This window comes from Rhinatrema bivittatum, chromosome 1 (assembly GCF_901001135.1).
Source record: "Rhinatrema bivittatum chromosome 1, aRhiBiv1.1, whole genome shotgun sequence".
Taxonomy (NCBI): Eukaryota; Metazoa; Chordata; class Amphibia; order Gymnophiona; family Rhinatrematidae; genus Rhinatrema; species Rhinatrema bivittatum.
The window spans coordinates 36,661,443-36,686,508 of NC_042615.1; the positions used below are offsets into that span (position 1 = coordinate 36,661,443).

The 25,066-nt window shown below is 44.5% G+C and overlaps 1 long non-coding RNA gene across 3 annotated transcripts; it reads left to right on the forward strand.

Moving 5' to 3' along the window:
• Window positions 1–1,833: 1,833 nt before the first annotated feature.
• On the forward strand, window positions 1,834–11,003 carry LOC115079849. Of its 3 annotated transcripts, none has more exons than XR_003853412.1 (4): window positions 1,834–1,904; window positions 1,977–2,163; window positions 2,405–2,888; window positions 10,155–11,003. It is a non-coding gene; the product is annotated as an uncharacterized LOC115079849 (long non-coding RNA). The 3 variants fall into 3 exon arrangements; XR_003853416.1 differs by lacking the exon at window positions 10,155–11,003 and having other exon boundaries at window positions 2,405–2,473; window positions 2,760–3,173; XR_003853409.1 differs by lacking the exon at window positions 10,155–11,003 and having other exon boundaries at window positions 2,405–3,173.
• Window positions 11,004–25,066: the final 14,063 nt, after the last annotated feature.

A 25,066-nucleotide genomic window follows, 5' to 3' on the forward strand; every position in this document is an offset into this window, starting at 1 on the left:
GGTAGAATTACCTCAGCGCCCCATCTGGCAGAGCCGATTCCTGGCAATCTTAAGCACAGGTCCGCCCCGCCGCCCTGATCGCAGTAACTCGTCTCCCGGCACTTCGGGATGTGCCTTCCTGGAAAGTGAGATCCTCCTGACCCAAGTCTCCATTGGGACACAAAATCAGTGTGAGTCGCCCCCCCCCCCCCCCCCCCAGCCTTCTCTTTATGAGCCTTCCTCTCTGAACAGTCCTGAAGCGAGAGGGAGAAGAAGCCTATTACACCAGAAACCCACTGCAGGTATTGCACAGGAGTACAAAATGTAGTGAGGGGATCTTCCGCCAGCACCTCTGCCTGCTCCCCGCACCTCTGCCTGCTCCCCGCACCTCTGCCTGCTCCCCTTTTCATTTCTCTGCTGCCATCAGAGAGTGTCCACAGCACTGGGCAAGAAAAGGGAGCGCAGAAGAGGTGCACAGAGCTTTGCAAAGGGAACAAAAAACCCCATGGTTAAAGAAGCTGGCAGGTCTCTCTCTACTACGTAATCCAGACATCGTAGGGTAGCAGCAAACAGGCCACATGGGGACAGAGGAGACTTTGGTACTGGGGGGGGGCAGAGAGAGCCCTGGGAGTCTGGCAGAAGTGTGCATTAAGGCAGAGAGATAACGGGATTTAGCTTCTGCTCCCATGGCCATCCGAGTCCATGCTGCCACCCACTCCAGCAGCCGCTGAAGTCAGGGGAGAAAGGGCTGCGTTCTCTGGCAACTGATTAAAAAAAAGCATGGAGAAGGGGGCGACGGGAGCGTGGCGGTGGAAGAGTAGGAGAAGGATCAAGGGAAAAGGCTGGGCAGGGGTTAATGAGGAAGAGGCATACGAAGGGAAATGAAGGGATGAAGTGTGGAGTGGTAAGAAACTGGCAACTGTGGAAGGGTGGGAGACCTTAGGTGAGTGATAGGGCGGAGCAGTAGGCGAAAATGAAAGACAGGGAGGGCGAGGAGCAGAGAGGAAGATGGAGGAAAGAACATGGGAAAGACCGAGTGCTGCTATTTCCAACACGGGGTCCCCACTCTCCCCCAGCACCCGGCGAGACTGTACCTGTCAGTTCTCGCCAAGAAAATCCCGCTCACGCAGTGGGCGCCACTGTCGCTGAAGCCTGTGAAAACAGATAAAGTATAGATTACTGGCGTAGTACCGTCACAACTCCGAAAGGAAGAGGAGAGGAGCGAGACCCACACAAATGGTGTGTTTGCTGGGAGAGAGACAAGGGGCTGACATGGAAGAGCAGCGCATGCAAAGTCTGATTTTGTATCACCCACTCTCGTTCCACAGATCCCTACATGCGCACAGTACTGCGGGCCTGATTCACAAAGCTCATTTTTCCATAGACACATTATGGGACAATTGCTATCACCTACATTATTAGGTGCCTAAAGTTTAGGGATTTTAAATTTAGGCAGATTTTCAGAAGAATTTAGGAACCATAAATTTTCAGCTGAAAATGACCTAGATTTAGGCTCCTAAATCTTAGTTTGATGCGGTCCTCTCAGGGCAACAAAGGGGCTTCCCCCCCTGGTCTGTCACAGTGACAAGGAGTCAGATGCTGATAGTGGTGCAGCTGTTCTCCTGCGAATCTCAGATAGCCTGGACGCAAGGTGGAAAAGGCCCAATCCCACTCCTCAGCAGGGTAAGTTAAGTAACGGATAATCCCACCCTGCCACAGCGTCTGCCGCAGTTAGAGAGGAAGGGAAAGAACGCATAAAGAAAAAATGTTCTCCCTTGTAGGTAGGAGGATGATATGTGTGTGTATCTGTCTCAAGAACCAGACACTAAAATAAATACAATGCAATTTTATTTCAGTCTGCCTAATGCTGGAAGAAGGAACTGGATTAACAGATAGAAGAAGAAAGAACTTAAAGCAAATAACAGGTAAATGATTTTTTTCTTCTTATATGGTACCACTTTACAGCAGTTCTATTAACATTATTTTCCTTTTTACAGGTGTGATAATAACATTTATGGTAGGCATCTGTTTAGTGGAACTCCAGGAAGCACTGCTTGGATTTTGAGACCCCCTCTAAAACTGTCTCACGTTTAGATAACAGAAGAAATAGTGTATAGGCCCACAATGAAGAATTATAAAAGATGCATGTCTTCAAGGTTCCCAGGATCCTTTGGAATGTTAGACGTAAGCAAATGTTTCTTTTCACCTTGTGACCTTAAATCAAAGGAGTGTTGTTTTAATTACTAGGGCAAAACTGTATTTAAGACTAGCCAATTGAATATCTAATCAAGTCAGTTTCTCCAACTTAGGAGCTGACTTCCTTATGCGCATAAGAAATAAAGACTTTTGATCATGAGAAATATACTGTCTGATGTGTCCTTGGTAAACCAGATACTAAAATAAATACAATGCAATTTTATTTCAGTCTGCCTAATGCTGGAAGAATGAACTGGATTAACAGATAGAAGAAGAAAGAACTTAAAGCAAATAACAGGTAAATTAATTTTTTCTTCTTATATGGTACCACTTTACCGCAGTGCTATTAACATTATTTTCCTTTTTACAGGTAACAGTTCAGATTCTGGCCTAAACAGCAGATAAGTAATCAACTTTTAAACACATATTTATCAACCCTATTCCTGCCATCTTTCAGAAACCTCAGAATATGGTGCACAGTATCAGAAACGTATTTTGCAAAACCTTTTCAAAACTTAGCAGAATTTGCTGTCCATAAGATCTGATTCTTTTTCATTAAATTGTCTTTTCTTCATGTCTTTCAGATGAATCAACATAGCAATCCCAGACTATTCCTCGTGTATACCAGAGCTCTGGATTTGAATTTGAATAGCTCAGCACTCTGTAATGTAGAGTGTTGATTTGCGAGCTCATAGTTTGCTGCTTTTTTTCAGGTAGCGGCCTTCTTTTCTGATGATTTGGACTGGTCAAAGCTGGATTGTGCTCCTGTGTTAGCCATTCCCCAGTCTCTTGTCTCTTGCTGCTGAAAATCCATAAACTGACTCTTTTATTCATCTGAAAATATGGGGAAAGTCTGTTATCTCAATGGACCTTAGTGAAATTCTAGCTAAAATAAAATGTAAAATGGTAGTGTTTTTCCCTATTTTTGATTTGAATATTCCCAGTAAATACGAATTCATCCTCAGAAGCACACATTTTCTTGCACTTGGTTTAGCATACACTCCCTCATACACTGTGCAAAAGAATTATATTTCTTTCAATTCTGTGAACTCTGAAATTCTAGCTAAAATAAAATGAAAAATAATGGTAGTGTGTTTCCCTATTTTTGATTTGAATATTCCCAGTAAATACGAATTCATCCTCAGAAGCACACATTTTCTTGCACTTGGTTTAGCATACACTCCCTCATACACTGTGCAAAAGAATTATATTTCTTTCAGTTCTGTGAACTCAGCTTAGTTTTGCAGCAAAGTTCGCTCACAATAGTTTCAGAGCAATAATTTTTGTCCTTCCTGTCCAATATAACATTTGGCTTTATAATGCCTGTTCAGATTCAAAGTCACATGCTTACAGAGAAACGTCTTTTATAATTTAACTCTCTACATGTTTTTCACTCTTACTTCCACTTAAAGAATGCAGCGTGAATACACGTTCACCGTGATTTCTGTATCGCACAAAGTCAGTTAATTTTCCTTGACTTATCAGGTACAAGGGCTTAAGTTACTGCCAAATTCCAAATAGTTAAAAGAATTTTCCTCGGCATTCGTGTTGTGATTCTGCTTGACATGCAGCCTCCCAACCACCAGAGGTCCACAGGGAGCTGCTCCTGCCCTCTTTCCAGCTTTAGCCTTGATTGGCGATTGGGATATTTCCAATTGTCCCTCTAATGAAGCCAGCATACCTTCCCTGAAAATAGCTAGCCTCAATATGAATGGACTGGGACACCCCATTAAGAGAACCAAAGTCCTTCAATCTCTCAAAAGGTCCCAGGTACATATAGCCTGTCTCCAGGAAACTGAGCAACATCGCTCCCGGTCCTCTTCTACTGCAAAGGGGGCGGGGCCTCTGGAAGCTGGGGAATTCTATCCCTGGATCACTCGCAGTGACCTCTACACTCCTCTCCCAGGGGTTACAGGGAACAGTATGAACAGGAGTCTTCCAGTCCTTTTCTAATGCAAAAGGGGGTGGGGCATCTGCAAGCTGGGGCTGTGGAATTCCATCCCTGAAACGCTTGCAGTGACATCTGGACTCCTCTCCCGGGGGCTGTTGGGACCAGTATGCAGAGGATCCTTCCGGTCCTCTATTACTGCAAAGGGGCGGGGCCTCTGGAATCAGGGGCTGTGGAATTCAATTCCTGGATCGCTCGTGGTGACCTCTGCATTCCTCTCCCAGGAACTGCAAGGAGCAGTATGCAGAGGAGCCTTCCAGTCCTCTTCTCCTGGAAAGGGGGCGAGGCCTCTGGAAGCTTAGGTAGTGGAATTCAATCCCTGGACTCCTCTCCTGGGGGCTAATGGGTACAGTATGCAGAGGAGCCTTCCGGTCCTCGTCTACTGTAAAGGGGGCAGGGCCTCTGGAAGCTGGATCTGTTTAATTCTATCCCTGGCTCGCTTGCGGTGACCTCTGGACTCCTCTCCCATGGGCTGCTGGGAGCAGTATGCAGAAGAGCCTTCCAGTCCTCTTCTACTGGAAAGTGGGCAGGGTCTCTGGAAGCTTGGGCTGTGGAATTCAATCCCTGGACTCCTCTGCTGGGGTCTGTTGGGAGCAGAATGCAGAGGAGCCTTCCGGTTCTCTTCTACTGCAAAGGGGCGGGGCCTCTGGAAGCTGGAGATGTGAAATTCCATCCCTGGATTGCTCGCAGTGAACTCTGGACTCCTCTCCCAGTGGGCTGTTGGGAGCAATATGCAGAGGACCTTCCGGTCCTCTTCTACCACAAAAGGGGCAGGGAATCTGGAAGCTGGGGCTGTGTAATTCCATCCCTGGATCGCTCTCGGTGACCTCTGCACTCCTCTCCAGGGGCTGCATGGTGCAGTATTCAGAGGAGTCTTCCGGTGCTCTTGTACTGCAAAGGGGGCATCTGCAAACAAGGGCTGTTGGAATTAAATCTCTGGATCGCTCACGGTGACCTCTGGGAATAATATGCAGAGGAGCCTTCTAGTCCTCTTCTACTGCAAAGGAGCGGTGGGGCCTATGGAAGCTGGGCCTGTGGAATTCCATCCCTTGATTGCTCACTGTGACCTCTGGACTCCTCTCCCAGGGGCTGCAGGGAGCCATATGCAGAGGATGCTTCCATACCTCTACTACTGCAAAGGGTGGGCGGGGCCTCTGGAAGCTCGGGCTGTGGAATTCAATCCCTGGACTCCACTCCCAGGGGCTGTTGGGACCAGTATGCAGAGGATCCTTCCAGTCCTCTACTACTGCAAAGAGGACGGGGCTTCTGGAAACTGAGGCTGTGGAATTCCATCCCTGGATTGCTCACGGTGACCTCTGCACTCCTCTCCCAGGGGATGCAGGGTGCAGTATGTAGAGGAGTCTTCCGGTGCTCTTCTACCGCAAAGGGCTCGGGGACTCTGGAAGCTGGGGAACTGGAATTCCATTCCAGGATCGCTTGCTGTGACCTCTGGACTCCTCTCCCAGTGGCTGCTGGGAGCAGTATGTAGAGGAGCTTTCCAGTCCTTGTCTACTGCAAAAGGGGGGCCTCTGGATGCTCGGGCTGTGGAATTCAATCCCTAGACTCCGTTTCCGGGAGCTGCAGGGAACAGTATGCAGAGGAGCCTTCCGGTCCTCTGCTACTGCAAAGGGGGCGGAGATTCTTGAAGCTGGGGCTGTGTATTTCAATCCCTGGATCGCTCGCGGTGACCTATGGACACCTCTCCCAGTGGCTGCTGGGAGCAGTATGTAGAGGAGCCTTCCAGTCCTCTTCTACTGCAAAGGTGGGGGGGCCTCTGGAAGCTGGGGCTGTGGAATTCCATCCCTGGTTCGCTCGCAGAAACCTCTGGACTCCTCGGCGACTCTTTTACCCTTTCCTCCTCCTGTGTGTAACTGTCCAGCAGTCCCTACTCCCTCCCCCCTTCCCCAGCGGCGGAGGAACGGGCTGAGCCGTTTCTCGGAGCGCGTTGCCGTGGCTCAGTCTGGTTTAATTTCACAATGCGCATTAGCTCTGCTCCGGCCGTCCCAACTCCCTCCCCCCCCCCTTCCCCGGCAGTGGACGGACTGGCTCGGCGACTCTTTTACCCTTTCCTCCTCCTGTGTGTAACTGTCCGGCAGTCCCTACTCCCTCCCCCCTTCCCCAGCGGCGGAGGAACGGGCTGAGCCGTTTCTCGGAGCGCGTTGCCGTGGCTCAGTCTGGTTTAATTTCACAATGCGCATTAGCTCTGCTCCGGCCGTCCCAACTCCCCCCCCCCCCCCTTCCCCGGCAGTGGACGGACTGGCTCGGCGACTCTTTTACCCTTTCCTCCTCCTGTGTGTAACTGTCCGGCAGTCCCTACTCCCTCCCCCCTTCCCCAGCGTCGGAGGAACGGGCTGAGCTGTTTCTCAGAGCGGCAACTTGTCTGCCCTTTTCTCCTCCCCTCTGTGATACCCAGCATATAGCGCAGAGCTCTATGGTCCGCACATGCGCGGTAGAGCTGCTCTCAACTGCGCATTTGCGGTCCGTCGGTCAGAGATAGCGTGTGTTACTTTTACGTCCAACAGATTGCGCCTTTTTTCCCAAAAAGCATGTTTTACCTGTCACAGGTGTGACATCTATATAATCTAGGTATATAAAAACATGCGCGAAATCGAATGCAATGTTGTGTCAAAATTTCAAAGCAATCAGTGAAGAACTTTCGGAGATTTAAGATTTTGAACAAACGAACATTTACATTTTTATTTATATAGATTTTGTCCATCAACCCGCTCTAGGAAAATAGATTTGTCACCCGACATCTCAGGCTTTGGTAGCCAACCGCATATGTTTAAAGTTGCAGCGTTCGCGGATGATGTCCTGGTTTTTTTGACTGACCCTTTTTCTTCACTTTCCGAACTTCTTTGCCTACAAAATCTATTTGGCACTTTTGCAGGACTTAAAATCAACGAAGATAAATTGGAAGCCATTGATGTGACTGGCACGTTGCAACAACATTGGCCGGGTTTCTTCCCTTTAAAATGGTTGCAAAAGGATCTGAAATATCTGGGGATAAATATTCCGCTTGTTATTAAAAAATGTATACTCATAATATCCAACCACTTTTGTTAGCCACAGAAAACACTTTGAATAGATGGCAAACCTTGCCTTTATCTTTGACAGGAAGGATTCAACTGTTTAAAATGGTTTTAATGCCAAAATGGTTATATATCCTTCAAATGGCGTCTCTATGGCTTACCAAGAAAGATATTCAGCATATATATGGCAAAAGAAGAAAGCTCGGTTGTCCATGGCAGTTCTTACACAAACTGTGAGCAGGGGAGGCTTGGGTTGCCCAGACTTGTTGCTGTACAATCTTGCTTGTGGCCTACGATATGTTCATGTATGGATTATATCCTCTTCCATTTACACCGTTACCAAACCTTGGTAGCATGGTATGGAGTTGCGTCGCTTAACACTCTTCTACAGACGGACCTGCATAACATTCCCCTAAGAGTTCGGCAGCACGAGATGCTTCACACATGTCGGAAGGCTTGGACATACTTGTGTAAATGGTATGGACACCCATCCCGTTTAACCTCAATGATTACTATTGCACACAATCCCAGTTTCTTCCCGGGAGTGGGTGGAACTGTATTCCATAGATGATCTAAGCAGGGTTTAACATTTGTCCATCAGCTGTTCCAGCCGACTACGGGCCAGAAATTTGATTTTCCTGCATTGCAACACCAGTACCAACTGACTACCGTAGATTCTTTTCAGTATCTCCAGGTGTGGCACTTCCTTAATGCACATCTTGCTGACTTTGGAGAAACAAAGGCCAATAAGAACATAAGAGCCCTTTTGACATTGGGAAAATCACAAAAGTCCTACTATATCTTATTTTTATAAGAGTTTGCTTGAAGATAGGGAGGCGTCAAGTTTGGAGTCACTGCATGCCAAATGGATGCAGTGGTCCCAATTCTCGGTTCCTTTCACCACATTTAACAGGCTATTTGCAGCAATCCCTGAGCTGTCTGACAATGTCAGTCTTCGTGAGACAGAGTTTACATTTTTGTGGCAAATTATTTTTACCCCAGAGCGTAATATAAGATCCAATATAAGATCGCTGCCTCTAACCTCTGTACTAAGTGTACCCAAAGTGTTGGTACATTCTTTCATTATTTTTGGGACTGTCCTGTGGTGTTGGATTTTTGGACTAAAATACAACGCACTTGTATGAAATGGTTGCAATGTGCACTTCCCTTGCATCCTGGCTTTTGGCTGTTCGGCTATGAAGCCCAAAGGTGCCCTTCTTTAGATTTGTCCCGTCGTCTTTTCTTAGGCCGAGGAAGGTTGTTGGGGGAAAAAGGTAATATTATTTAGATGGATTGATTCACAAGGACCAAACCACGAGCACTGGCTACAAAAAATGATACACTTATGCTCGCTAGAGTTTGCTATAGCTAGATCCACGTCCCAGAAAAAACTAGATGCTACCCGTCTTATCTGGGACCCTCACCACAGGTTTCCACACCGGTACCCTAATGCTTCAATGCAGTTGTACCAATATCTGGAAGCAAGTTTTCTTTTGCTCATATCCAAGGGGCATATGATAGGTCATGATCCTACTACTATTCTTCCGCAAGGAATATCTGGGAGCTTTCTCTGTCAGTAATGGGATTGGGTACTGTCTTCCGAGCTTTTACAGAATCTAGCTTAGTGTACAGGCACCATGCCTTAGGAAGTACGAAATTATACCATACTAGAGCATCTGGGAGAGTTCTCCTTTCCTCCAGGTGGGGCGTTGCATGTATGTTAAACATGTTTAACATATTTAGCATGGCCAAATTTGCCTATCATACATAGTCTGTTTCCACTCTGCTTATGCCTTGTAAAGACCTCTTGTATAAATGCTGTACACCCTGTTATATATGGTATGTCTTTTATGTGAACAAATGCCAGCCTTCTACCTTGCTCATCTAAAAGAACGAGAGCGACATGTCAAAAGAGGAAAAGAAGGGGGGGGGATATTAAGATTTCTCTTCGGGGAAGGGAAGAAACTGTTGTTTTAGAAAGATTTCGTGTATCACCATTATTATTATTATTATTATTAACAGCATTTGATGTTCCGGTTCTGTATTTTCCGGTAGAAACTCAATAAACATATTAAACAAACAAACAAAAAAAAAAGAATGTGGGAAAAGAGGTACTTTTTATCATATGTGGTCGGGATGTCCCAGAATAGCCCAGTTTTGGGCTGTTGTGATCTCCTTTATAGAGGAGGTTATAGGACGACATCTACTGTTGACTCCCGAGTACATCTTATAGAATCTGCCTCTTGAAACCCCAGCCCCAATATGGTTGTTGATTCAACAAATCATATTGTCTGCTCAGTGTGAGCTTGTCCTTTATTGGAAATTGAAAGATACTCCCTCCAAGATAAATATTTATTGATAAAATAGAGAAAACCTGCTCCTTATATAAATTAACGGCAATTAAAAATCATCAACTTTCCAAATTTAATAGGATATGGGATCCTTTTCTGAAATGGAAGTTTAATAATGTTCTTACTTCGTAGTATTGAAAGGGATATAATTATCCTCTTGCTTATCCTCAATCTACCCTTAGGGTTATGAGAGTATTTAAGGCGATGAATATAGTTAGTTATTTGCTTGACTCCTTTCGGGTGGGAAGGGGGGATTGAGCATGTTATGCTTGTTTTTTGTAATTTGCATCGTACTTCAATTATGTAAGAATTGAGTGTTAGTTATGCTGAAGTAATTGTTATATGCATTTTTTTTTTAAATTGCAATTTTATTTTCAAAAAAATTCCCAAAAAGTTGGAAAAAATAGTAAAATACAAAAAACGATTATTCAATCCATTATTTGTCTTCATTTGCTTTGTACCTGTTACAATTGTCTGTTTAATTTGCTATTGTGTTTAATGTGACCAGTTTATTGTCCAGAAAGTGCATTTTGCACTAACATTTATTCCTTTACAGAATCTAGCCTACGGTCGCATTTTAATAAGATGGCATGTTTCCACCGGTATAGTGAAATATGTATAAAGTTGTGTTTTCCTTCTGTTTTCTAGGAGCCTTGATCTCAGCTAGAGAGTCCAAGCTGTAAGGAAGAACCAGGAGGATGGTCACCCTCATCATCCTGTTAGACGCTCATCCAAGTGGAGTGTTCTTGCCTAAAGGGGATGGGATGAATTCATGCCTTGGCTCACTGACACAGTTTGAGTCTCTGGATTTTTCTTGGCATTCCTTTTCCACACAAATGTCTTTAAAGGTGTTTCATCTGATATATTAACCATTCAATTTACCTTGCAGTATAAAATGAAGTTGCTCCATGTACAAAATGGCACCCATTACCGTTTTGCTTAATCATTTAGCTCCGGTATTTTGCTATTTCTCTGCTGTTTGATGTTTTTTTTTCCCTTTAGTACAAAATTGTTGGTTATCTGGGGCAGGTACAAGAGGTTCACCAAATGTGCTAGTGACTTCAGGGTTTCCGCGGACACTGCGTGTAAAGGTTAAAGTCTAAGTATAGTGACGGATTTTGACACTTCTCAATGGGACGTTGATCCACACTCATAAGCCCAGAGTTCAGAAGGGAGAGGGCAACCTGGGCTCAGAGAGAGAGCTTTTACTCATTTAAGGACCATGTTTTTGAAGACTTTTTTCTTTCTTTTGAGAGGGGAGTATTTCCACCCTTCTCATCTCATATTTCTGGTTTTCCCCATGTTTCTTTTTTCTTACTGAGTGTTCTGTTACTTAGGAACGCAGGTTTTGAATTAATATTCAAAGGAGGGGTGCCTTTCTCTGAGAGAGGTCCAAAGGATCATCAGTATCCACAGGAGAGATGATGCAGGAGTTATCTAAAGGGGAGAAGGAGTGAATTGGGAAAGGAGGAGAATTCATGGACTCACACTGAGATAACATAGAAATGATGGCAGAAGAAGACCAGTAGGCCCATCCAGTCCGCCCAGCAAGCTTTCACACTTATTTTCTCATACTTATCTGTTACTCCGACCGCTGAGTTCAGGGTCCTTATTGGTAGCTTTTTGATTCTAATTTCCTTCCACCCCCACCATTGATGCAGAGAGCAGTGTTGAAGCTGTATCAAAGTGAAGTATAAAGCTTAATGTTTGAGGGTAATAACCGTTGTATCGAGCAAGTTACCCCGATGTTTGTATATTCATACTGCTCAGATCAATGCCTTGTTAGATGTTGGCTGGATGTAAATCCTATTTCTTCATTCCCCCTGCCGTTGAAGCAGTGAGCTGTGCTGGATATGCATTCAAAGTGAAGTATCAGGCTTAATTTGTTAGGGGTAGTAACTGCCGCAATAAGCAAGCAACTCCCACGCTTATTTGTTTACCCAGACTGTGCAATTCAGTCCTTTGTTGTTGTCTGAATAGAAATCCTCTTTTCTTCATTCCCCTGCCGTTCAAGCAGTGAGCTGCCCTGGATATGCTTTCCAAGAGAAGTAATAGGCTTAAATTGGTTCGGGGTAGTAACCGCCGCAACAAGCAAGCTACTCCCACGCTTATTAGTCCTTGTTGGTTGTTGTCTGAATGCAAATCCTCTTTTCTTCATCCCCCCTTGCCGTTGAAGCAGAGATTTTCGCTGGTTATGCATTGAAAGTGAAGTATCAGGTTTAATTGGTTTGGTGTAGTAACCGCCGCAACAAGCAAGCTACTCCCACGCTTATTTGTTTACCCAGACTGTGCTACCTTGTTGATTGTTGCCTGAATGAAATCCTCTTTTCCACATTTCCTCTTGCCGTTGAAACACTTTCATCTCAAGGGAGATAACAGGAGAAGAAGAATAGTACGGATGCTCGTCAAGTGCCATGAGTAGTAAGGAAAGAATGATGAACTAGAAAAGAGGAGAACTGGAACTATGGTTTAAGTGACATCTAAAATGGATCAAGGATAATTCGTATCAACCAGTTCACCAACTGCCTTAACCCATAGGAAGGGAAAGAACTTATAAATGCAATTGGAATTGCTTTATTATCCAGCTTAATTAAAAGGATGCTAGTCACAAATTTATTAAATGAGTGTAACATCAACTTGTGAACATTTAGAACTGTAAACACTTTTAATCAGTTTCACCATTCATCAGATTCCAGCACAATTAATGTAGCTGATTACACCTGATTGCTTATCTGTGCTGTTTACAAGAACTTTTACAATAGCATTTAGATAATGCACAAGGCCTAGAAGATTATTCTTCTCCTCCCTAAGGAAATCCTGGCCACTCAGATGAATTTTAACATGGGAAGATTTGAATTGTAAGAGACTGTGTTTGAGATGTGGCTCCTGGGATCTTATCTGGGATTATCTACCCAGGGGCTACACACATGTAGTTCACTTTTCTGGCCTAAACATGCCCTTGGGAATACTTCTTTTCAATGTAGCTAATGTATGCAAGTTGTGAAATATGCATGCAAGTCTGTTCACTGTATGTTTGTGCTGTAAACCACTAGATGTCAGACCTTCTACTTTATTATTCAGAAGAAGCAGTGCATCAGGCTGATACTGGTTCTGTCAATTTGTACAGAATGAAACCTTCAGAGTAGCCCTTTTTCTTATAAATAGAAGAGAACAGTATGGAGAAGTATCATATCGTTGCTTGCTGTCTCTTTGTGCCTGGAGTTACTTGGTGACTATATGGACAGTCTACCAACCTAAATAGAATTAAGCAAGCTTCGACATGTATATAGTGAGATCATGACAAGGATCAGTGGCAATGCCCGATTCCTGCTGTATTGTTTTGTGACTTTTAGCTGCGTTCCACGGGACTGCAACCAAGCTATTTTTAAAAATGTGCTTCTCTGAACTCCCCCCGCACCCACCGTTTTCCCTGAGCAAACACACCCACCAACAAACTGTTCACCTCAATAGTGGAAGCAGAACTGTTTTTTTTGGGGGGGGGGGATGGCAAGGTTGACATGGGTGGGCAGTAGGCATAAATGTCTGGGCCCTACTAGTTGTATTCTTAGCAATAAATAAAGCTTTAAGAGTGCTGCCGACAATGGATTGCTAAACAGTCTGCAACAGCTGTCGTGCATCATGAGTGACTCTTTAAAATATTTTAATTCAATTATTTCAAGCATTTTCCACCATTAAAAATGCCTTGTGAGTCTGTTTTTAATTTATTTTGTATTTATTGCAGTTTATAAATACACAATATCATATAAAAAGTAAACAGAGAACACTTAATAGAAACATGAGATCTAGGGGGCGTGGCGATGTCATTCTAAGCAGATTCTCCTGGTCCCGCTCCCTAGGAATTGGCGACGATTTACTGTATCTGATTTCCAAATAGCACTAATATTCATAAATTGTCATATTTGCATGTGCAGGATTTAATAGACAATTTTGCAACTAAAAATTTTGATGAAATGGCAGGATGATTGAAGAGATTATGGGTGGATAACTTTCCCAAGGAGGGTGACAAAATGGCACAGGACTCCGGCCCAACAGAGGGAGGCCTGAATGACGCAGCTCGTAAAGAAATCACCCAGCCTGGACTGGCAGCACTTATCGATCAGCTCCAAAAAATCCAATCATTGGTGGATGAACTCCGGGATAAAGTAGAGGCTTACAACACAGCGTTGACAGGTATTAATAAGTTAACCGACCACAAAGATCGCGTGGAGACCCTAACCAGTGAGACACTGAAACTGAGGGGGGAAAATAAACAGCTCGAGGAAATGCTGGATGACCTTGAGCATCATAGTCAATACATTTCCTAGCATGTAGGCAGATGGACTCAGGATCAATGGGTTATGCTCCCCCGCCAGCAGATGGAGACGGGAGTCAGATGTCAAAGATGACATCACCCTACATACACCCCTGCAGTGACCGCAGCCCTTCACTATTTCTCCGTCTCCAGCAGATAGTGGACATACTCCTCCCTATGGGGATTGCTGTACTTCTTGGAAGGAAAAATTCTACATTTAAATTGGAGAAAAAAATATTGAGCCCTGCTCTCCTGCAGTGATACCTAAAGGTCCCTCCCCCAGTTGAGAATTTCTGAGGCGATTTCCGAGACCCCTCAGAGGTGTGCCTTGGTCTGGTAGCCAGTTCCCAGCTTGGTCTTTGCTGCTTAAGAAGCTGAAAGGCAGAAGATGCAGGAAGTCGAGCGTGGAGGTGATGGCCAATGCCCTCTTGCCTCGCAGCCGGAGATTCTCTGTACTCAACTGGTAAGCACTGAGCCCAGGTAAGTTTAAAAAAAATAATAAGATTTACTTCCCGATTCAGAGACATTGGAGGGGTTTTTAGTAAGACTTCCTCTGGTCTCCTTGCTTGGCGCACCATACCGACATCATTCCAATCCCATTGGGGTATGGGAAAGTGGGCTTCTGAGAGGGTTGAGCGGCCCCCGATGGGCTAGGCCCCGCTTTAGGCTTGGTTGACACACTGTGTGGTAGCCCACAGCAGTGCTATCTTAGGCACGTCTTTGATTATGCCGTATTGCCCTCCATGGAACGTCGGTACGCACAGTGCATATACACACGACCTACTAAGCGCAAAATACAGGCAAAGCCGAGTGCATGGGCTATGCATGTACTTTGCTACATCTTGCCTAGGCGCCCGAAATCTGTGCATATAAAATGTTAAGCACGAGCTGACAGAGTGTACAGTTACTGCCGCCAATGGCTCTGGCAGCCAAGAAACATAAGCGCATTTCTCTCTGCGCTGCTTGTCATATTAGGGCTTCATAGTCTGACCTGGATTCCAACTTATGTCAGCACTGTGAGGAAGCCCAAAGAGAATTGGCCTTCCCGGACTTTACTAAACACGGCTCCTCTCATTCAGAAGATGAATTAGCCATGGCTTTAACTGGAAGTACCCCTGATCTGAGTACCCCTGTGTTTGGGTCATCTGTGGGAGAGGGAAATTCAGCAGCACCTACCCCAGTACCTTCTGACTTAGCATGGACCCAGCTGTATTCTCTTGGGTGGAATTTTTCCAGGGCCTATAAGCCTTCATGCAGGCGCAGTCTGCTTCTTCACTTGCCCTTATCCAGACAGAACCTCAGCCAGTAAGCCCACCTTCTCTCAGTCCTATCGGCAGACCTCGAGGCATGTCAGCCCTCAGAAGGACAGAGACCGGATTCCTTGCAAAAAGCAGCACCACATGACCTGGGGACAGATCAAGGCCCTATCCAACCAATCTGCACAACTCTTAGAACAGCAAGGCCTTGAGAAAACTCCAGAGAACTTATTAGCCGCCCTTTTCTTGCCTGAATGCCAACTCATTAACAATTGTGTTCTGTACCCTCATCTTTTGCCTTATTTCTCCAGCTATGGCGATTTCAGAACAAGGACTCTGACAAAACAACATGTACATCCTCGATGCACAGAACTTTTCACACCTGTTGAATCGAACAGACTGTTGGATCTGCACACACATGCCAATCCAAGCCTGCGGAGAACTACTGATGCATGCTGTACCATTTAACCTTACAGTATGGACTAATTATCCTTTACAGAGAGGTTTTCATTAACTCTCCAGTTAATAATACCATACTACACATTGGTAGCTGTATTCAAGAGACTGCCACTCTTTGTTGGGACTATGATACAGGGGATGGGAAAGGGACTTCAGGTGGGAAATATCCATATTGTAACCGAACCTTTGTATTAATCACTGAACACTTACATAATTATACCACATATATGTATGCAATTGGCAGATTTCAGGATGTGCAGTGGGAGACCCAAGCAAGTACAGAAAGTATAGAGGGGATGAAGGATTTACCCTTTGTAGTTATATAGCCCAAATGATAACCAATGACATGTCCACTAATCTGTTAGGAAACATATGGATGTTATGTGGGCGTAGAGCCTATATGTACATTTCCCCAAGATGGAGAGACAGATGCACTTTAGGCTACATCCTCCCCTCATACTATGCAGTCAAAAATTTACCCAAAGCAAGGCTCCGTAACAAAAGGGAGGCGATAAATAATCCCATAGAAAAGTATACAGAAACTCAGATAGCTAGAAGCCTGTTTCCCCCAATGGGGACAGTTATGAATTACAGAGACTTACACGTCCTAGCTAACTGGACGACTGCCCTATTTAATCAGACAGTCCATGCATTAAAACTACTCACAACAGAAGTTTCTCAGATTAGAGAAGTAGCATTACAGAACAGCTATACCTTGGACACTATTTTAGCCTTAAAGGGTGGTGTTTGTGCATTAATTGGATCTCATTGCTGTGTGTACATATCAGACTATAAAGCAAACCTCACACATACCATAGAGCAGATAGAAACCATGGTTGCTGATGCACCATTTTCAGGCAGAATACCAACTTCTCCATGGGACTGGCTATGGTCCTGGCTCCCTGATATTTCTGGTCTCAAAAGGGTGATTTCTATTATAATTACTGTAATTGTCTTAATTATCTGCCTGTGATGCTGTATTCAGTGCATACCCAACCTCATATCCATATTGAAACCTTGCTCTCAGCCCGGATACAAAGATGTCTTGTAAGATGCCTAATAGGGAATCATGAGCCCTGCAGCGTTGGCACACCACCTGCACCAGCTCTGGGTGATATGGAGATTCAGGAGCTCATCGGTGGCTGGCACACCACGCCGAATCAGCTTTCTTCTCTCCATAATCCCCCTTCCCCTATTTCCAGCCCATACCAAGACATAACAGATTTCAGTAAGGGTCTAAAGCTTTACTGAGCTGCCTAAACAAAAACAGAAAGGGTGAGATGTGGGAAATATAAGCTTTGCCAGCAAGCCATTTCATCAGGGTTAAACACTAACTTCCCTTCTCCCTGACATTTGCCTGAATAAAAGCATCACTTGTGCTTAAGTCTCTGCCTGGGAAAGGATACCTGACTATCATGTATTTCTCTGGCTTGTGCTTAGCCCTGAATTCCTGGGGGAGGGGCTGGGTGTTCCTTAGTCAGAGGCAGGACAAAGTCAGGAGGTATAGATTTCAGCAGCCAATGAGATGATCCGTGCACACCCCCTGAGCCAAAGCCAATAGTGTAGGGACTCGTCTGTTGCTATGGGGAAAGTAGCCAATCATGTAATGACACATCATCTGCCTTTGTATGAATGTACAATAAAAGAGAGCACTGCATTGTGCTCAGGTCTCTTTTACCTGCCTGCCATGAAAGCTGCCTGAAGTGTCTTCTTTGCCTCCATATTCAACACACCAAGGGTATCCCTGGCAGGGACCCGGACGGCATGGACGAAGAGGATACAGATTCCTTGGAAGATGGGGAAATTCCCCCAGTTTAGAACCATATCGGACCATGTTACGGTTTTTCCATAGAGACGAATTGCTGGCCCTGGTTTCCCAGACCGTGAAAGTGCTGAGAGTTTCTGGGGTGGAATCTATGATGGAACCAGAGAAGAATCCTATTCTGATTTCCCTATGGCAAGCCTCTTGCTACTTTCCAGTACTGGAAGCTATCCAGGAGTTGATTGACCTGGAATGGTGTTGTGTTCTGCGGCCACGGATGGCCGCGGTCACGATCCCCTACCTGACCCGAGACGGCAGGGCCGCCGCAGCAGCATCGGGGAGGCCGCGGGAGTCCGGCCCCAGTCGCCCCCGCACACCGGTGCGGACCTCCACATGACTGCCGGGTTGAGAGGTGTCCCTGCTCCTCCCTCGTGGCATCGGGCTGCTTTCCTCCACGGCCGGGAATCCAAGATGGCCGCCATGCTCTTAGGCACGAATTTAAAGAGGCCTTGTCCCCCAAATTGACTTCACCTGTGCCTGATGGGCCAGGCATAGGGAAGTATATAAGGAGACTGCCCACAGTCATTCCTCGACTTGGCAACTTGTTGCTTCAAGTCTGCTTGCTCCGGTGAGTCTCCTGGTGCTGGGTTCCTGATTCTTCTCAGCGATCCCTCGGTGTGTGACTTCGGACTGGCAAGCAGCGATCCTCTGGTACTTGACCTCAAACTTCTCTCGGACCATCCTCCTTCAAGGGCCCACCTAAGTCCCAGCGGCCCGGGTCCCTACGGGCTCCTCCCGGGGGGACTGCGGGCTTCCAGTGGCGAAGATCCAGTTGGCCCTTGCACTGTCCTCACGCCTCTTCAACCTCTCCAAGGTCCACCTAAGTCCCAGTGGCCCGGGTCCCTACGGGCTCCTCCTGGGGGGACTGCGGGCTTCCAGTGGTGAAGATCCAACTGCTCCTTGCTTCGACTTCATGCCTCGCCGCCCTCTCAGAGGCCATCGGAGTCTCCAGCAGTGAGGATCCAGCCAGTCCCAACTTCTGTTCCGCCTCGCCACCCGACGGGGGAACCTGAGGAGCCATCTCCCAAGGTAGTACCAACCTCCCCGTCGGTCCAAGGGTTCACGTCCCTCCTGATCATAACAAATGGAATGCCCCAGAAGCAAGTTTTAAAGATGAATGAGTGATTATACCCACTGGATCTGGAAGTGAGAGAGTTTGCATTTCCCTAAAGTGGATGTGCTGGTCTGTGCCATCTGTAAGTGAACAACTATCCCAGCGGAGGGAGGAGCGGCCTTAAAGGATGCTCACGATAGACAGATAGAGTCCATCTTTAAACAGGCCTTTGACACAGAAGGAATGACCTTACAGATTGCTTCTTGTTGTGCCCTGGTAGTCTGTTCATGTCTACTCCTCTCTCAGGAGGTGGATAACTCGGCAGTGAATCCCAGAGCAGTTATGGAACCCGTTGCCGTCTTTTCAGCTGATGCGGGCTAGGATCTAGTCCGTACTTTGGCCAGAGGAATGGCCTCAGTGGGGGCAGCCAGAAGACAGCTATGGCTGTGGAATTGGTCAGTAGATGCAACCTCTAAGGCAAATCTTACAAAGATGCCCTTTAAAGGATCACTTCTTTTTGGAAGCAAATTGGAAAAGCTGGCCAGTAAATGGGGTGAATCTCCAGTTCCCCAGCTACCAGAACATAAGAGAAATCAGTACAGTGCTCCTTGCCTATGAGGGTTGATTCAGGGGCTCCCAACACTTTCACCCCTACAGAAACTCAACATTTCAGAGGTCTCAGCTTTTTGGGAGGTCTCAATCCTTTTGTAGTCGACAGCCCAAGAGAGGGGCAGGCTCGGGTTCAGGTTTGTCCTGAACCCCCCTCCCCCCCAATTACCCAAATGCTAAGAAGATCCCATGCTACTTAATTCCCTAAGTAAATTTGATTAATAGCCATTAATGGACTTCTCCTCCAATAATTTATCCAAACCTTTTTTGAACCCAGTTACACTAACTGCACAAACCACATCCTCTGGCAACAAATTCCAGAGCTTTATTGTGCGTTGGGTGAAAAAGAATTTTCTCAGATTAGTCTTAAATGTGCTACTTGCTAACTTCATGGAATGCCCTCTAGTCCTTCCACCATTCGAAAGTGCAAACAACCGATTCACATTCACTCGTTCAAGACTTCTCACGATCTTAAAGACCTCTATCATATCCCCCCTCAGCCGTCTCTTCTCCAAGCTGAACAGCCCCAACCTCTTCAGCCTTTCCTCATAGGGGAGCTGTTCCATCCCCTTTATCATTTTGGTTGTCCTTCTCTGTACCTTCTCCATCGCAACTATATCTTTTTTGAGATGCAGCGACCAGAATTGTGCACAGTATTCCAGGTGCGGTCTCACCATGGAGCGATATAGAGGCATTATGACATTTTCCGTTTTATTAACCATTCCCTTCCTAATAATTCCTAACATTCTGTTTGCTTTTTTGACTGCTGCAGCACACTGAACTGACGATTTTAAAGTATTATCCACTATGATGCCTAGATCTTTTTCCTGGGTGGTAGCTCCTAACATGGAACCTAATATCGTGTAACTACAGCAAGGGTCGTTTTTCCCTTTATGCAACACCTTGCACTTGTCCGCATTAAATTTCATCTGCCATTTGCATGCCCAATCTTCCAGTCTTGCAAGGTCCTCCTGTAATGAATCACAATCCACTTGTGATTTAACTACTCTGAATAATTTTGTATCATCCGCAAATTTGATAACCTCACTCATCGTATTCCTTTCCAGATCATTTATATATATATTGAAAAGCACCGGTCCAAGTACAGATCCCTGAGGCACTCCACTGTTTAACCCATTCCACTGAGAAAATTGACCATTTAATCCTACTCTCTGTTTCTTGTCTTTTAACCAGATTGTAATCCACAAAAGGACATCGCCTCTTATCCCATGACTTTTTAGTTTTATTAGAAGCCTCTCATGAGGGACTTTATCAAATGCCTTCTGAAAATCCAAATACACTACATCTACTGGTTCACCTTTATCCACATGTTTATTAACCCCTTCATAAAAATGAAGCAGATTTGTTAGGCAAGACTCCCCATGGGTAAATCCATGTTGACTGTGTTCCATTAAACCATGTCTTTCTATATGCTCTACGATTTTGATCTTGAGAATAGTTTCCACTATTTTTCCCGGCACTGAAGTCAGGCTCACTGGTCTATAGTTACCTGGATAACCCCTGGAGCCTTTTTTTTTTTAAATTCTTTATTTATTCATTTTTATAATACAATGTATCATAAAGTGTAAAGGAAACATGTTACTTTACATTAGCATGAAATCATATCACGATAATTCAATACCCAAAAATTAAATTTCTAATGTAGTAACCAAATCTCATTTTATATATGGTTGAGGGGGACAACTTTCAAGGAGTACATTAGGAAATAATAACAACTCATAAATTTAATAGGACTTAACCTGAAATGGGGGCTGTTTCTCCTTTATTCCCCTGAAAATACAGTGCTCCCTGAGGGGGTGTGAGAATCTAAATATAGCCTTAGCTGTTCTGGGGAAAAAAAAAAGAAAGTATTTGCTTCTTTTTTTATAATGCATTTGCACGGATATCTAAGCAGGAAAGTAGCCCCTAAGGAAATCACATCCTGCCTCATACTCAAGAAGCCTTTCCGTCGTTCCTGGGTTATCTTAGAAATATCCGGAAACATTCGAACTTTCTTGCCATGAAACAGTGTATTTAAATTCTTGAAATATGCAATCATTAACCTACTAACATCTTGTTCCATTATTAAGGAAACTAATAAAGTCGAAAAATCTATAATCTCAATGGCTGAAGATTCAAGAAAATCTGTGAGATTCTGCAAGTCCATGGGGGGTACTGCCTGTTGATTTGAACGGTTCTGTAATATGAAATATGCTTTATTTATTAAAGGAAATTGATTTTCAGGTAATAAGAGAACCTCGGCAAAGTATCTTTTTAAAGTAGAAATAGGCATTTCCCCCATGACTCTAGGAAAATTAATAAGTCTTAAATTTAGACGACGATTCCAGTTTTCCAACAGTTCTAGTCTTCTAGAGAGGGCCGCTCTGTCTTGGATGGTAGCCATGTTAAATTCTTTAATTTTTGAAATTTCAGTGTCTACTTTTCCCACCGCCGTCTGAAGCTGTGTCAAGGTATTATCCTGAGCCAGAATTTTAGTATTAATTTGAGAAGCAAAAGTATCCAATTTAGCATTACAGTCTCATACCGCCAGTGTTAACCCCGCAGAGAGTTTCCATAAATTTTCAAGGGTAACGACCGTTGGCCTTACCAGGGGTTCAGGTATCCCAGTTGTTGTGAGGGTCGGTTCGGAGATTGCAGGTGGCATTGCAGATTCAGCTTGGGCTGAAATCTCTCCCCTCGCTGAATTTTCTCCACTTCCTGATTCTTCGAAGCTCTCCGTCGCTTCTCCCAGCACTCCTTCAGCTGTGACCTCATCGGTCCGCGTCGGTTGCTGAGCGTCCGGGGTCGAAGTTCCTCTGGCTGCCGGTGGACGTATGTCGGGGGGGCTGAGGGAAACCTCGGTCCCAGGTGAAATCGCCTCTCCTCCCGGCGTTTTCACAGCGGGATTCGCCGCCTCGATGTGTACAGCTCCCTGGGCGAGGAAGGACTTTATTAGAGCTTGCTCTGTAAGCTGGGTGCCTTTTTTAAATATTGGGGTTACATTGGCCACCCTCCAGTCTTCAGGTACAATGGATGATTTTAATGATAGGTTACAAATTTTAACTAATAGATCAGAAATGTCATTTTTTAGTTCCTTCAGTACCCTAGGATGCATACCATCCGGTCCAGGTGATTTGCTACTCTTTAGTTTGTCTATCTGGCCTGCTACATCTTCCAGGTTCACAGTGATTTCATTCAGTTCGTCTGACTCATCACCCCTGAAAACCATCTCCGGAACTGGTATCTCCCCAACATCCTCATTAGTACACACGGAAACAAATAATTCATTTAGTCTTTCTGCAATGGCCTTATCTTCCCTAAGAGCCCCTTTAACTCCTCGGTCATCTAATGGTCCAACCGACTCCCTCACAGGTTTCTTGCTTCAGATATATTTTTTAAAGTTTTTATTATGAGTTTTTGCCTCTATGGCCAACTTCAATTCAAATTCTCTCTTCGCCTGTCTTATCAATGTTTTACACTTAACTTGACAATGCTTATGTTTTATCCTATTTTCTTCAGATGGATCCTTCTTCCAATTTTTGAAGGATTTTTTTTGGCTAAAATAGCCTCTTTCACCTCACTTTTTAACCATGACGGTAATCGATTTGCCTTCCTTCCACCTTTCTTAATGTGTGGAATACATATGGACTGTGCCTCTAGGATTGTATTTTTAAACAATGCCCATGCCTGTTGAACACTTTTAACCTTTGCAGCTGCACCTTTCAGTTTTTTTCTATTTTCCTCATTTTATCAAAGTTTCCCTTTTGAAAGTTTAATGTTAGAGCTGCAGATTTACTTATTGTCCCCCTTCCAGTTATTAGTTTAAATTTGATCATGTTATGATCACTGTTACCAAGTGGCCCCACCACCGTTACCTCTCTCACCAAATCCTGCGTTCCACTAAGAATTAAATCTAAAATAGCTCCCTCTCTTGTTGGTTCCTGAACCAATTGCTCCATGAAGCAGTCATTTATTACATCTAGGAACTTTATGTCTCTAGCAAGTCCTGATGTTACATTTACCCAGTCAATACTGGGGTAATTGAAATCTCCCATTATTATTGCACTGCCAAATTGGTTTGCTTCCCTGATTTCTCTTAGCATTTCATCATCTGTCTAACTATTTTGTCCAGGTGGACGGTAGTATACTCCTATCACTATACTCCTACCCAACACACATGGGATTTCTACCCATATAGATTCTACTGAGCATTTAGTCTCTTGTATGATCTTTATCCTGTTGGACTCTATACCCTCCCGGACATAAAGTGCCACATCCCCACCAAGTTGATCCTCCCTATCATTGCGATATTATTTGTACCCTGATATAGCACTGTCCCATTGGTTATCCTCCTTCCACCAAGTTTCTGTGATGCCAGTTATGTCAATCTCATCATTTGCTGCTATACACTCTAACTCTCCCATCTTACTTCTTAGACTTGTCCCCGGTATGCCCCTCTTTTGTATTACAAAGTTTTTTCGCGTACCAGGAGGTACACACGTGGCTGCGGGCCTCTAAAGATCCATGCTGCGTGTGCATGCCCCAGCCAGGTGCATATCTCCCAGATTTCATGCATGCAGGGCATTTAAAATTAGCCCGTTTGTGAATTTGCTGGCATAGCACATATGCATCACGTGACCATTGGCTGATGTTCATAATCCCTGCTTCAGAGATATGGAAGAATAAATGAATTTTTTTATGGACTATGGGAAGTATTGAGTGTTTATGTGATGACCCTATTCATGATAATGAGGGAAGAAACATTCATTAATTGAAATCGATTGGATTGTGCTAAACATCCCATGGTGACCTGAAATGATACCACAAGTGTTGGCACATCATAAGGATTGTGGACTCTTGTTGCTGTGGGGAGGTTGGCTCAACCTTCGGTGAAGGCTCTGAAGGTCCTCCCTGACAGCTGGCGGGACTAGGTTAGCGGGAGAGTGGTCTAGAGCTTCTACATCATTTTCAAACCAAAACCAAGGAGGTTCAGATGCATTATGTCTGAAGTGTAATCATCTTAGTAGAAGATCTGGCCACATGTTCACTGAGTGCCATAAATTGCAGAATTTCTGGCGACAAATTTGTGCCTTTAAGGAGAGAGTACAGGCACGACCAATTTTCAAAAGGGAAACTTTGATAAAATGAGGAAAATAGTTAGAAAAAAAAGAAATGTGCAGCTTCAAAGGTTAAAAATGTACAACAGGCATGGACATTGTTTAATAATACAATCTTAGACTCGCAGAACAGATGTATTCCATGCATTACAAAAAGTGAAAGGAAGGCAAAATGATTACTGGCATGGTTAAAAAGTGAAGTGAAAGAGGCAATTTTAGCTAAAAAAAAAATTCTTCAAAAATTGGAAGAAGGATCCACCTGCAGAAATAGGAAAAAGCATAAGCATTGTCAAGTTAAGTGTAAAACACTATTAAGGCAGGCTAAGAGAGAATTTGAAGTGAAATTGGCCGTAGAGGCAAAAACTCATAATAAAATCTTTTAAAAATATATCCGAAGCAAGAAACTTGTGAGGGAGTCAGTTGGACCGTTAGATGACCAAGGGGTTAAAGAGGCTCTTAGGGAAGATAAGACCATTGCAAAACATTCTAAATGAATTCTTTGTTTCTGTGTTTACTAATGAGGATGTTGGGGAGAAACCTGTTCTGGAGCTGGTTTTCAAGGGTGATGAGTCAGATGAACTGAACCAAATCACTGTGAACCTGGAAGATGTAGTATGCCTGATTGACAAACTAGAGAGTAACAAATCACCTGGACCAGACGGTATGCACCCCAGGGTTCTGAAGAAACTAAAAAATGAAATTTCAGATCTATTAGTTAACATTTGTAATCTATCCTTAAAATCATCCATTGTACCTGAAGACTGGAGGATGGGCAATGTAACCCCAATATTTATAAAGGGCTCCAGGGGTGATCCAGGAAACTACAGACCAGTGAGCCTGACTTCAGTGCCGGGAAAAATAGCAGAATTTATTCTAAAGATCATAATCACAGAGCATATAGAAAGACAGGGGCAAGAGTCTATGTAAATGA